At 43.4% G+C, this 13,343-nt stretch overlaps 1 protein-coding gene and 1 long non-coding RNA gene across 5 annotated transcripts in view; one reads left to right on the top strand and one right to left on the bottom strand.

Annotated features, from left to right (window-relative positions):
• LOC142503048 (uncharacterized) overlaps nucleotides 1–13,343 on the bottom strand; it is a 129,433-nt gene that overhangs the window by 50,992 nt on the left and 65,098 nt on the right. The window lies entirely within an intron of this gene.
• AHNAK2 (AHNAK nucleoprotein 2) overlaps nucleotides 1–13,343 on the top strand; it is a 76,564-nt gene that overhangs the window by 4,530 nt on the left and 58,691 nt on the right. Inside the window, exons 1-2 of one of the 4 annotated variants that reach the window (XM_075614924.1) lie at nucleotides 1,053–1,321; nucleotides 11,104–11,142. The exons of 1 other annotated variant lie outside the window; for it this stretch is intronic. The gene's annotated coding sequence lies outside the window, so the exon portion shown is untranslated. Of the gene's footprint in view, nucleotides 1–1,052; nucleotides 1,322–11,103; nucleotides 11,143–13,343 lie in introns of those variants that run through there. 2 more of the 4 variants (XM_075614922.1, XM_075614925.1) reach the window with 2 other exon arrangements.

Raw genomic sequence — 13,343 nt, forward strand, 5'->3', positions numbered from 1 at the left:
ATATTGTGAGTGAGGGGGGAGCGGGTAATATTGTGAGTGAGGGGGAGCGGGTAATATTGTGAGTGAGGGGGGAGCGGGTAATATTGTGAGTGAGGGGAGGGGGCAATATTGTGAGTGAGGGGGAGCGGGTAATATTGTGAGTGAGGGGAGGGGGCAATATTGTGAGTGAGGGGGAGTGGGTAATATTGTTAGTGAGGGGTGGGGGTAAAATTGTGAGTGAAGACAGAACTGGGAGGAGGGAATTGAGAAAGGGGGGTTTGTGAGTGAGGAGGATGGGTAATATTGTGACTGAGAGGGCAGCGGGTAATATTGTGAGTGAGGGGGAGGGGATAATATTGTGAGTGAGGGGGAGCGGGTAATATTGTGAGTGAGGGGGCGGGTAATATTGTGAGTGAGGGGGGAGCGGGTAATATTGTGAGTGAGGGGGAGGGGGTAATATTGTGAGTGAGGGGGGAGCAGGTAATATTGTGAGTGAGGGGGAGGGGGTAATATTGTGAGTGAGGGGGGAGCGGGTAATATTGTGAGTGAGGGGGCGGGTAATATTGTGAGTGAGGGGGGAGCAGGTAATATTGTGAGTGAGGGGGGAGCGGGTAATATTGTGAGTGAGGGGGGAGCGGGTAATATTGTGAGTGAGGGGGGAGCGGGTAATATTGTGAGTGAGGGGGGAGCGGGTAATATTGTGAGTGAGGGGGAGCGGGTAATATTGTGAGTGAGGGGGGAGCGGGTAATATTGTGAGTGAGGGGGCAATATTGTGAGTGAGGGGGAGCGGGTAATATTGTGAGTGAGGGGAGGGGGCAATATTGTGAGTGAGGGGGAGTGGGTAATATTGTTAGTGAGGGGTGGGGGTAAAATTGTGAGTGAAGACAGAACTGGGAGGAGGGAATTGAGAAAGGGGGGTTTGTGAGTGAGAGGAGGGGGAAGAGAGTGGAAGAGTGAGCGCCAGAGGGGAGGAGGAAATAGACAGGGGAGGGTGTGAGAGAACTAAAGGGGGGCAAGAGCAAAGAGGTGAGAGAAAGAGGGGTGGGGGTGTATGAGAAAGAGAGGGGAGTTGACAGGGGGGCCCAGGTAGTGACGCTAGTCCTGTGCCCCAGGAAAGCTGTCAGCGGCCATACCCTCTTCACACAGACTGCCGTTGTACACTTCTACTGCCCCCTACGGGAGAGATGGGAAGGACAGTGCGCCCCCTTCCCCCCCAGAATTTTTTGGCCCATTTGTTGGCCCACCTGAGAAAACGATTGGCCACCTCTGATCTACAATGTAACAGAACCAGACTTTAACAACTCCTAGGGCGAACCTTTATTTCCCATGTGAAGAAATGAGGTAAGATTGCGTAATGTTTCTTAAATAGTATATTGAGTGACATCTAGTCACTGCAAAAGTTCATGTGATTCTCACTGGGCGTGCTGGCAACGTCTCATGCAAGATACACCCCCACTCGCTGTCAGAGATATACATAGATGTTAAAATTTCCATCCGTTCTTTAACAATAAATGTAAAAAGTCCATGGTATTATCCATAGATTAGACACGATGGGGTTTATCCTACAAGCTACGAGACTATCGCACGGACCCAATGGGACCTGCCATGCGACGGCACTCCCAGAGCTTTCAGAATAAGCCCTGCAGGGCCAGATAGATGAAGAGTTAGTGCGGGTTAGCACATCAGAACCCCCGATGTTTCCTCGCATGCAAATCAATGGGAGATAACAGTATAAAGGTAACTAAAAAGATAGAGATGATCATGATGAAATGTTCTAAAGGAGCGTTCCCAGCATCTTGCAACCTGTATCTGATTAATAGAAACAAAAGAAAAACACAACTGGTGTTCTAATGTATGTGAAACAATAAATATGGTGATTTATCCGCCTCTAGCAGGGATTCTCAACAGGGGGGTTTGGGAGGTGTCTCCAAGGGGTTCGCCCCCAAAAATATGTAATGGTGGATCCCAGACAGTATAGCGGGTTCCGGCGCCTGTGTGTGGACTGCAGACTTAGGAAGGTCCCAAACTGCCCATTAGCGTGGGGGGTATAGCTGTCAATTACAGCAGAAGCTTCCAACGTCCCTCCTCACAATTCTTTGTATCCATAGTGGCAATGCGTTGTGGGGCATGACTTTGGAAGCTGTGGCAGTCATTGAGAGCTATACCCCCCCATGCTGTTTCCACCAACTGAGTAGCAGTTTGGGGCCTTATGAAGCGTGTGTTCTCCCCACAAGCTCAGGACACTATACTGCCTGGTGTAGATCAAACAGTTTTGTTAGCAATAGTCTGATGAGTAGGCAATAAGATTTGTTGTCACTTTTTTTACTCGCCATCACTTTTTTTTGTTTCTAATCATATAGACAAATACGTTTTAGCTTCCCTATATCCATACCCAAAAAAGGACCTCCTCTTTTTAATGGTTCAAGTCCTTTGCGGTGCAATTGGGCTGAAGAAGCTGCATCATGAGATGCTTTACTGTAATGTAACCTATAACGGATTCATCTTTGCAATACAGTCCGTGTGACCAGCCCAGCTCACACTTTTCACTGCAGTCCCTGCTTTGTCTCCAGAATTCTTTCACCTTACATCTAAAAACCTGCATCAAGATTCTGGAACACTGGTGAGCAAGCTGCTCCTCACCTTCTATTCTGGTCCATGGCTTCTTCTGCACTTGAGCTCCATTTGCTTCGTTCCAATTCCATACTCCGATCAACATCCAGATCTCTAGGATGAGACAGGTCCAGGAAACTAAAACATACATAAATGGTGCAATATGCACAGCACCATCCTGGGTTATTTACATGGGGGATTTTACCCGCAGTTAGTTTATCTATATTCACATATGCCCTGTAGGAACTTGTAATTTTACTTCTGTTACAAAAATGATAAATGTAACAAGTGCTGATAATTTCACAACAATTCTATCAAAGAAGTAACAGCTGTTCTGCAAATACAACATTGTGAAGGTTTTAGAAAAGTTTGACACCTGTTTACATTGCTGTGAAGCAGTTGCCATAGTCATCATAGAACTGTTAGCTTTATTAACTGAAGTCTACCCTAGCAGCATTGGAAAATGTTTGATAAAATGCTTACCTACATTTAGGGTTGTCCGGTGTCCAGTAATGAACCGAACTGAACACTGTCCAAAATTAGAGGTAATACTGGACATGTATGTGGCTGGTATTACCTCTCTGGACATAGTGACCTGACTGGCTTGGGGTATTTCCCCGGGCAGGGAGAGAGCAGGGCTGTTGCGAGGGGGCTGGGCAGCTTCCCCCTTCCGGATTGGCTGCTGCTGGGTAATGCAGCCAATCAGGAGGAGGTGTCAGGAACCTAGGGGTGGGGCCAAGGAGAGGAGGAAAGAGCATGGAGCAGAGAGAGGTGTGTGTGTCTCGAACGTGTCGTACCTTTCATTATTTGTTCAGTATTTTTCCACCTGGCAACGCTACCTACATTCTTATAGCACTAATGCATTTCACGTTTCTGCCCCAATATCATCTGATAATATTTAATATTCAAGCAGCAAAATATGAAAATCCTATTTTTTTAAATTCTAAATGCCATTTGTAATGATTTTTTTATTTTTTAATGTACGGGTCATGCGTTGGTTGCTACTGCAACCGTTTACAAATTTATAGCCACTTCCTGTTTTGAAACAGCATCTGACTCACACCTTTTTGAGCTCTGCACTTTTGCAACAAAGTATCACAAACAGATCTGTTGCTGTATTCCAAATAGCAGACTGTGTATTACTCTGAAAGCTGTAACAATAATGTATTACATTCAGTAATATAATGTTACATATCAGCTGCAGCATTTCACTGACTGCAGCACAAAGTTAGAAGGCGGACGTTTCATTAGGCACACAATCAGGATTTTGACAGACTTATAATTGGAGCACAAAACGATAGCCAGTTTAAGTAAGAATGCAGAATGATACCTTGTTACATGCTTTACATATAAAAATAAGAGAAAAATAAAAAAAAAGGTGGGGTTATTACTGCTTTCAAAGTCATAGTAGCTGTATTGGCCCTTAGAAAATGTAGATTCTTATATATAATCACATTTTTGTGAAGGTGCTTCAGGCTGACGTTTGTGAGATTGACAGTGGAATCCTAGAAATACAAGTTGTTACATATCATGTAATATGGTATTTTAAGCTGTGCTTGGCTAATATGGGAATTCATTAGTAAGAGGATAGGAAACTGAATGTCCAACACTGTATATACATTTCAGGAGGAGAGAGGCCGTTGCACAAATACGGTATTTATGCCCTAGTGCAGGGGTAGCCAAATACAGTCCTCAAGGGCCACCAACGGGTCAGGTTTTAAGGATATCCCTGCTTCAGCACAGGTGGCTCAATCAGTGGCTCAGTCGAAGACTGATTGAACCACCTGTGCTGAAGCAGGAATATCCGTAAAACCTGAACTGTTGGTGGCCCTTGAGGACTGAAGTTGGCTATCCGGGACGTTTTTTTCGATTAAGTTATGTTGAAAAGTACATACACGCCTTATAATCGGGCCTACCCACTTTGCGAGCCAATCAGCAGTTGGATGCATTAGGTAGGAGGGTAAAATGGAGGAAGCTCTACCCTGGGTGCCTGAAGCAGCCATGTTGCTTTTGGCAGGAAGCTCATACTGAGAGACAGAGATTTAGGGCCTCATGCAGAGAGCAGCGCTAATAGCAATCTCGCCATTTTCCGGCGAAAATCGAGCTGAAAGCAGCAGAAAAAGGCAAGTTTTAAAAAAAGCGCCATTTTTTTTTTCTTGAAATTCGCCGCGCGGCTGGAGAGATCCTAATCTCTCCAGTGTTTTTTTCTGCCGTATGCAGAGAGCCGCAAACGCCATCTAGTGGCTGTTCGCGCCAAAAAAATGGCGCGATTTTCAACATTTTTCCTCTCCACCAAGCAGCTGGCGCTCCGCGGCCGGTGGAGGAGAAAAAAAACAAAACGATTTCTTTCCCACTAGTTTCAACAGCGCTCATAGCGCTGGTTGAAACTCTCCATATGCAGAAAGGATTGTAAATGCAGTTTTATGCCCTTTCTGCATATGGAGAAAAAAACTCTCCAATAAAGCTAAAAAAAATTCCCCCTCTCCAATTCTAAATAGCGCTGCTCTCTGCATGAGGCCCTTAGAGTGTAAACTTTTTTTCTTTCCAGCTATTACTGAGATTAGGGGGTCGCCTTATATTCAGGGTCGCCCTATAATCAGGCAAATGCAGTATGTACATGCGATATTTGCCCGATTATAAGGCGACCCCCTAATTTTAGAAGCAGCTGACAAGGAAACATTTTATACACACTCCCTTTGACCCACCTACATCAGACTGCTGATTGGCTCACAAAGTGGGCGGGCCCGATTATAAGGCGAGTATGTACTTTTCAACTTCACTTTATTAAAAAAATATATATATATAATGCATGGAGTATACACACACACACACTCTGCTGGGCTCTGCAGCGCCACCTATAGTCCAGAATGTACAGTGCGCGTACACAGCTTCTCTCTTGGCCACTCCGCCCCTGCGCTGCAGCTAGGGATTCTGGGAAATCTTTAAAACTTGATCTGTTTGTGGCCCTTAAGGGCTGGAGTTGCCCACTCATTGGACTACAGTTTTTTCATTACTAAGTGCAACAATCTACTGGCTTTCTCTATATAATGTCATATTAGTATACAAATGTTCACGTTCCATGTTTGCGTTTTTGTCTTTGTCCTGTGCATTTGTACCAGAAAAGGTGTTTCCTTTAAATGATTTATTTCTATTGCTGTTGTGTGTTTTTTTTTGTTTTTTTTACATACAAATATTTGTTGGTCCCCAGTTTAATTTGCTGTTCACCATGGCAACCAAAACTATCATTAGTAATGGGCATAAAGATATAAACACATCATTTGTATGACATAACACAGACACAAAGTAAGTTAGGGAGAGTAAAAAAGTGACAAAAACCCTCCACTACTCATAACAGTCACTTCTTTAACCCAGGCTGTGCTGAAAAGCTGTGTAATGCGGCAGGCATAAGCTTATAGGCGTCCATGTTAAAATGGATAAGAAGCAAAAATGGACACTGTGTGCTAATTTGCATGTCATTACCCAGAATCCCTGGCTGCAGTGGACGCATTGTGTGCTAAGAGATAATGGGGAAAGGCGGGTGTGCAAACCTTTCTGAGACATGTGAGTGTGCTCACAAGTGGTATTTTCATTTATTATGACATAACATTTTTCTTTTTTTCACATAATTCGGCACCCACTTGTTTTTGTCGGCTACTCAGTCTTGATTTTACATTGCTGAAAAGTCACCACTATAATTGAGCAATTTCATTATTTATCTATTTTTCTAAATATAAAAGCAAAGACCTAAATAGCAGCAAATTGGGACAATAATGCCATCTGATAATTATTTTGAATTCTCTGTTCATCTTGCATAGTTACATACACACAATTCCTGCAAGCTCTAACCCCAGCACCCACCACCCACCACCCACCACCCACCACCCACCACATCATGTGTATATTTGTGGCAAAAGGAGTGCTACTTGGTGTGACCAAATGTATACAACAAAAAGACAAAAATACCCAATGCTACATCCAATATGAAAAAAAAATACATAGTTAAATACTTAAATGTTAGTATTCTCATGAATATGGGTCATTTAGTTAAACCCTTTGGCCAAAGCGTTATAAGCCTGCAGCCACGTCACGGCATGACCAGTATGCAGGTCCTAACACTACCTGTGAGAATTCTCATTTACCTCTGCAGTGGTGGGAGAATGGTCTCAATAGACCCATCCAGCACAGGTACATGAAATAAAATGCTACTTAAAAAGTGGGGAGGAGTGAGCTTAAACCCAGGCGTTGGCCAAAGGGTTTAACTAACTGACCCTTATGAGAATACAAACATTTAAGTATTTAACTTTTTTTGTTGTCATAATGGATGTAGCATTGGGTATTTTTTCTTTTGTTGTTTACATAGTTAAATAGTTACATAGTTACATAGTAGATGAGGTTGAAAAAAGATATACGTCCATCAAGTTCAACCTATGCTAAATTTAGACAACAGATGATACTTTATCCTATATCTATACTTACAGTATATTGATCCAGAGGAAGGAAAACAAAAAGAAACAGTGAAATATCATCCAATGAGATCTCATAATATTTCATTACTGAAATGTTTTACTTTAGAATGACATTTTGCTGTTCCTATTTGCATATAATGTTCCACTCTTTCTTTTCCTATGGGCGTTGGTACAGCTTGAGCGGTTTGCTTTTGTATTCCTAACCTTGAGTTTATTTCACATTAACAAGCATTACAGTTTGTAGTGAATGCTCCAAATACGTGTTGCTGTACATGTCTCCAAAGGTTGGAGGCATTTTTGCAAATATCCGTCATCATTGGTTTTTGTTATGGTTTCTAAAATTTGTATTACAAAAAAATAAAGATCAGAGTTTTAGCAGCCATGGTGGCTGGGCAGAAGTGTAGATTTGTTGCAGGTTCTAATACATTTTTAACCCATTCAGTGTCAGTGGGACTGGCAAAACCAGAATCCAGCATGGTAGTAGTTGATGAACAGTTGTACAGGCGGTTCTGGGTAATCCAACACAATGCGATCTTGTAAATAGCATCGGATAGGGAATCGTCGTAAAGTGAAACCCATGTTTTGCCCTTTGGTTTAATATTATAAAGAGTCGGATATGAGAGTTGGTGAGCGTCGGATAAGGCGTATTATAAAGCGTTGGATGTGCCGGTCGTCGAAAAGGGTAACGTCGGAAAGCGAGGACCTCCTGTTCTTGAGCTTTTGAGGCTCTTCTTCAGTGTAATTTTGAAGGAGTGGCCAACTCCCGTCTTCAAGGGCCACCAACAGGTCAGGGTTTCAGGATATCCCTGCTTCAGCACAGGTGGCTCAATCGGTGGCTTGGTCATAATGACAGCCACTTATTGAACGAACTGTGCTGAAGCAGGGATATCCTGAAACCCTGACCTGTTGGTGACCCTTGAGGCCTGGAGTTGCCCATTCCTGTCCTATCGCTAAGTGGATCAAGCTCTGATTGCTAAAAATCTTCTTGCTGCTAAAAAACTAAAATATCGCCCAAACATGCAAATTTTGAAGGATGGAATGGGGGTAACTTTTATCCAATCAGAAGCCGTGAGTCAGAACAAACAGAAGACTCCATTTGGGATGGAAATGAAGTGCAGAGGACGCGAAGAGTGTACACAATTATTTAATAACAATAAGTTGACACAAGTGGTCTGGAACTCAGAAAGTGTTAAGTTAAAAACAGCTTTCACACTTTTGGGGGGAGAAGTGTGGTGCTCACAGGTTCATCTGGTGAGGTCTCTCTTCGCTGGCCGGACTGTGCTTGAGCTGCGCAGTCACATCGATGACATCACTGGTGTTGCGCTCTATTCTAGTTGTTGGGTTGTGGAGGGAGAGACCAATACTCCTCCACAGATCACCAGGGATTCCTGTGGGCACCACACTTCCCCCCCCTCCCCCCCCCAGAAAAAGTGTGAAAGCTGTTTTTACCTGGACACCTCATGCGTTCAATAACACTTGTTTTAACTTATTTTTTATTAAATGATTGTGTTATTTTTCTACATGTGCAGAAAGAGGAGTGGGGAAAACCTCAGACGGAGAGCTGCAGACGCCGGCAACAGATGAGATACAGGATTCTGGGACTTTTTTCAGATAAGAACTCTAACCTCACCACAAACTTTTTAATTTCATGGACTTTTTAGTCAATTAGTGATAATAGGTTTATCATGTGTTTGTGGATTTTGCCTTTAGGTCATATTTTATGAGATTTTTTTTCTTCTTTGATTCATATATTTAGAATATCATCATTCTAATTTGCACAATGCTGTATATTACACACTATTTAATTAGATCTCTTCCCTGTGGAGGCGCTATAACCCTTATTTTCACATCCATTGTGGATGAGCCTCTCTGCAATTCATCTAATCAAAAATGGCTTTAGTGTTTTTTTTCCCATGCATTCTTTTTCCTTTTACCTATGTCAACTGCTTGCAACATTTCATTCTATTCATCTATTGATGTATTTATTCGTCAGGTCTTGATTGTGTAAGAATATTAGCCATCAGGAAATTCAGCAACGTACTAGACAAGTACTTTGTTTGTAGTATATTAACTTCATGTGATTATTCCCGGTTGGGAATTGTAAAAAGGCGATTCTGACACAGAGGTCTTTATCCAGAGTAGAAATTGTTTATCAGGTGCACAGCATCAATATGATCATCAAGAGTACAGGTAGTCCTCGTTATCCAACGTTTCACTTTACAACAAATGGCATATCCAATGCTTTACAATGCAACTCTAAGGGCCATTTTTGGACGCCGAAATGCGATATCCAATGCTCACCGCCACTGATTAACATGGGACTCGCTTTACAACGGTTTCACTATCCAACGCTACTTCTAGAGCGAATTCCGTTGGATAACCGAGGACTGCCTGTATTCATCCCTTGCTCAAGACACGGGGAGCGCATTGAGGACCCAAATCTTTCTGTAAAAAACCTGTCACTCACGCTGCATCACTTTCTGTGCATACTCCACCCCACCCTGTCTTCTTATCTTCTATAATACTTCTGTAAATTGTATTTTCCTAAACATAATGTTTCTCCTTTCCCTGGGCCTTGTATGTGTATGTGGGATGAGTCTCTTTGTTCTGTGTTAGCACTTGTTTCAGCTCAGGTAAGGTCGTTTGCACATATAGCTCAATAGAAAGTGTGCAGCTGGTTTGGGTACATGTGCCCCCATAAGGCCTTGCCCCCGCTGTGGCGGACGCTGCGCTCACAAGAGCCCTCCCCGCAACGGCGCCGGGCCCGCTGCGAGGGGGGGCCGCAGCGCTTGCGCGAGAGCTACTCCTGCTCTCAATAGAATTGAGAGCAGGAACTCGCGTCGAGCGTCTAGGCACGCCCCCCGGCGGTTCAGCCAATGAGGGCGAACCTGCCGGGTGACGTCATAGCCGCGCCCCCGTCACTCCTCCGGCACGCCCCCCCCCGGTCTCTGCTCCTGCAGTGAGCTGCAGACCGGGGAATCGCCGGAACGCGCAGCCGAAAGTGCGGGCGCGCATTAGAGCGCCGTGACCGGGGCCTTAGCCTAATCCTGCCTCCTGTATCATTGAAACATTAACCCATCCCATGTTGTTTCACACTGGCCAAATCTCACACAAACAAAGTCTCTCTTCTTACACAGAATCTTCTTAAGGTAAAGTCCATGGGTTTCAGGTCCAACATATCCCCCCTATGGTCCAAATCCAAATAAGATTGTGGTGATTAAATTGGTTTGCTTTAAGTCCGTTTGTGCCCTTCTCTTACTCCTTTATCTACACTATACTTCTGTGGACCAATCAGGAAGGTCCTTTCTGAGTTGGAGGACCACCATTATTTAAATTTGATTGTAAGGGAGTGATTGGGAACCTTCTCTACAGTACGTAGCCCAAATCCAAATAGGACCATGCCTTCTTCTTACTCCTCTTCTCGGCTGGGGTATGAAATGCAACTTTCACACACACCTAAGTATACTAAATCTGGTTAGCTAATAATTGGTTTATACATTATGCTACATTGTGCTTGCAATTGATACTGCACTCTGCGAAGCTTAGGGACAACAATGTCATTTCTAATTAAAAAAAACCCCAAAGGTTTGAGTAAGAATAAAAAGATAACCATGATGGTCAAAACAATGACAGGGTGACGCATGCCACTCGTCACATGATTCATTGTTGAGCTCAATCTGAAAATTGCCTCCCACTAGGATACTTTTCCATCCTCCTTCAATTCATTAATGACCTGGGTGATTTTCTGTAAATCATATTTAACAACTAGGGCTGTCTTGTTACATTGGTATTGTAATTCCTGAAGGATGTGTTCCTCGTTTCTTTCCCCAGTCCCTAAATTCGATTCCCATCCCCAATCTAACATCTGATCTCTGTAAGTTTGCTACCTCTGAATAGTTAAACTGAGCAGTGATATTTTGAATAATAAGAATAGATAAATGAAATTATTTTGCCTGAATAATAAGCAGTTAGTGCACAGAGACTTCACTCAGGAGGATGGTTCCATTACCTTTCGTGTGTGTAACTTACATTTTGTTTTTCCCAAAGATCAAACCACACTCTATCCTGTCCAAGGTAATAAACAGGGTGAGTAGCATGTCTCTTAGCTTCCATGATACAACTTGTATGTTTACCCAGCATTGTTCACCAGCTATTTTGTATTGTGATGGTCCATATAATATAGTATGCATATATTTGTCTGAAGTGCAGAGTGATTAGTCCACCAATCCCCATTTCCCAGTATCCGAATCGTGCTCAACATACAGTATGTAAGGATCAGTCTGGGATGGAGAGTAAATCCTTTCATAGCCACCCCGGTGACTACATTTTCATACATGGTCTTTACTTCCCTTTCCCATTGTACAAGGAAGTGTACTTTCACAGATTGTCATGTTACACCGTCCCAATTAATCTTTCCACCATGACATATGCCCCCACGGAAAATTGAGAAATAAAACTATTTGCTGGCAAAAGCCATTCCAGAGGCCCTTTACCTACTAATAACTCCTTGCAGGCTAATTTTTAGATTGGTTGACAGATCACTCTGTGCTTTTGTTCATTGAACATCTTCTCCCAGTTCATAGACACTATCCACTAGCACTTGAACCTTTTGTATAATGTGTGGGAGTACCCTCACAGACACCTCAATTTGTTTCTGCTGAAGGTTACTCACTTCCTGGGTAGTGTGTTTGTGTGTGTGTGTGTGTGTGTGTGTGTTGCTACTTTACTCAGCTTGTTCCTCAAGAACTCACTTTCCATGGTGTTAAGAACTCCCAGCACAGTACTTACCCCTCCTGTGATATCACCTATATTACTGTGCTTCTATCTATGTTAACATTTTGGCTGCAATTAGGGTATAATTAAGAAATATTCCATTGTTGGCAATGTACCTTCCAGGTATTCCATTTATATTCTACATTGACTCCTATCTTTTGCACAGTCCAGTTTAACCTGAATCGGTTCTCTTTCCTCAAATGGATGTTTGTTCAATACAGATAAAGAAAGCTAGGTCTGAGTCTGCTGTCTAACCTTATCAGATGAATTGCTTGGAACTATTATCTGCATTAGCATCTTGTTTCCAACTATACATTTCCAGCTTCTTCCTAGGGTCTAATTACTTGTCCATAGGGGAATTTCATACCGACAGCCTTTCTAGCTGTCTCCAATTGCTTGTCCAGGTTGTGACATCAGCAATATCGTGGAATACCAAAATGTGGTAAATATTTGATCCTCTCCCTGCAACGCTACATTCTGCAATTAACTTTCCAAAAGAGATTACTTCTATAGACGGGCTAAGGGTCGGGTATTCCATCATATTAGTACCAATTAGATTATCCGACCTGTCACATTGCTAGTAATGTTAAGGGTAAATGTAGTAAAGATTTTCCAACCCTCTTTCATCAGTCATCTGTCAAATAAACTCACATGAATAGGAACACTTAATTGCCAAAAAAGAAACTACACAATTAAATTAGAGTCAGCGATTTTGTCCTTGAGATCATTATGAATATGGCGATGATTGCGGGTGGCTACCATTTCCACTGATCCTATTGGTGTTCTTAGAACAACCTTCCTCCTATAAGGGATCTGTCTGAACATTCAGGATGAATGCTGACAGGAAGTGATAGTTTTTGCTCGTGCAAAGTACTGGTTACCTTGTCCTGTCTGAGCTACCCCTTGCCTTTGTTTTGCTTGCTATCTGTCTTGACCTTGTAACTGCATCTACTGCCCCTTGCCTGCCACCTGCCTCGACCTCGCAACCTGAACTGGACCTGACTACCCTTTGCCTGCCACCTACCTCGAACCTGGAACGTACCTGATTACCCTTGCATCCCAGGCCTCTGATCCCAAGCCAAAGTCGGTATATTAGTCCCTACCTATGCCCTGCGGGTTTGTATCCTGTTTGCAGACAACAACGTTACATGTTGCACGAGCCACGCAATGGACCCTGCAGAGGTAGCAAACACCATTTCCCGTCAGGGCCAGCTTCTGGGAACCCATGCCACCCAGTGTACATCTGCGTTGTCCCAAAGGCGGACAGTCTGATGGGGCTCCCCAAGAGCTGCTCCCCTCTGGACAGGACCAGTGTGCTAAGAGTTAACATTTGCTTGTACTTTGTGGAACATCAACCCCACCCACTGGAATGTTAATGAGCCAAGAGGACACAAAAACTCTATTTTTGCAGCTGCATTGAATCTCAACCACCCCAGTGTACATCTGCGTTGCCCCAAAGGCAGACAGCCTTTAGCGCAGCCAAAGGGCAGCTAAAGGGTGTGAACCATTTGCTG

This window comes from Ascaphus truei, chromosome 9 (assembly GCF_040206685.1).
Source record: "Ascaphus truei isolate aAscTru1 chromosome 9, aAscTru1.hap1, whole genome shotgun sequence".
Classification (NCBI taxonomy): Eukaryota; Metazoa; Chordata; class Amphibia; order Anura; family Ascaphidae; genus Ascaphus; species Ascaphus truei.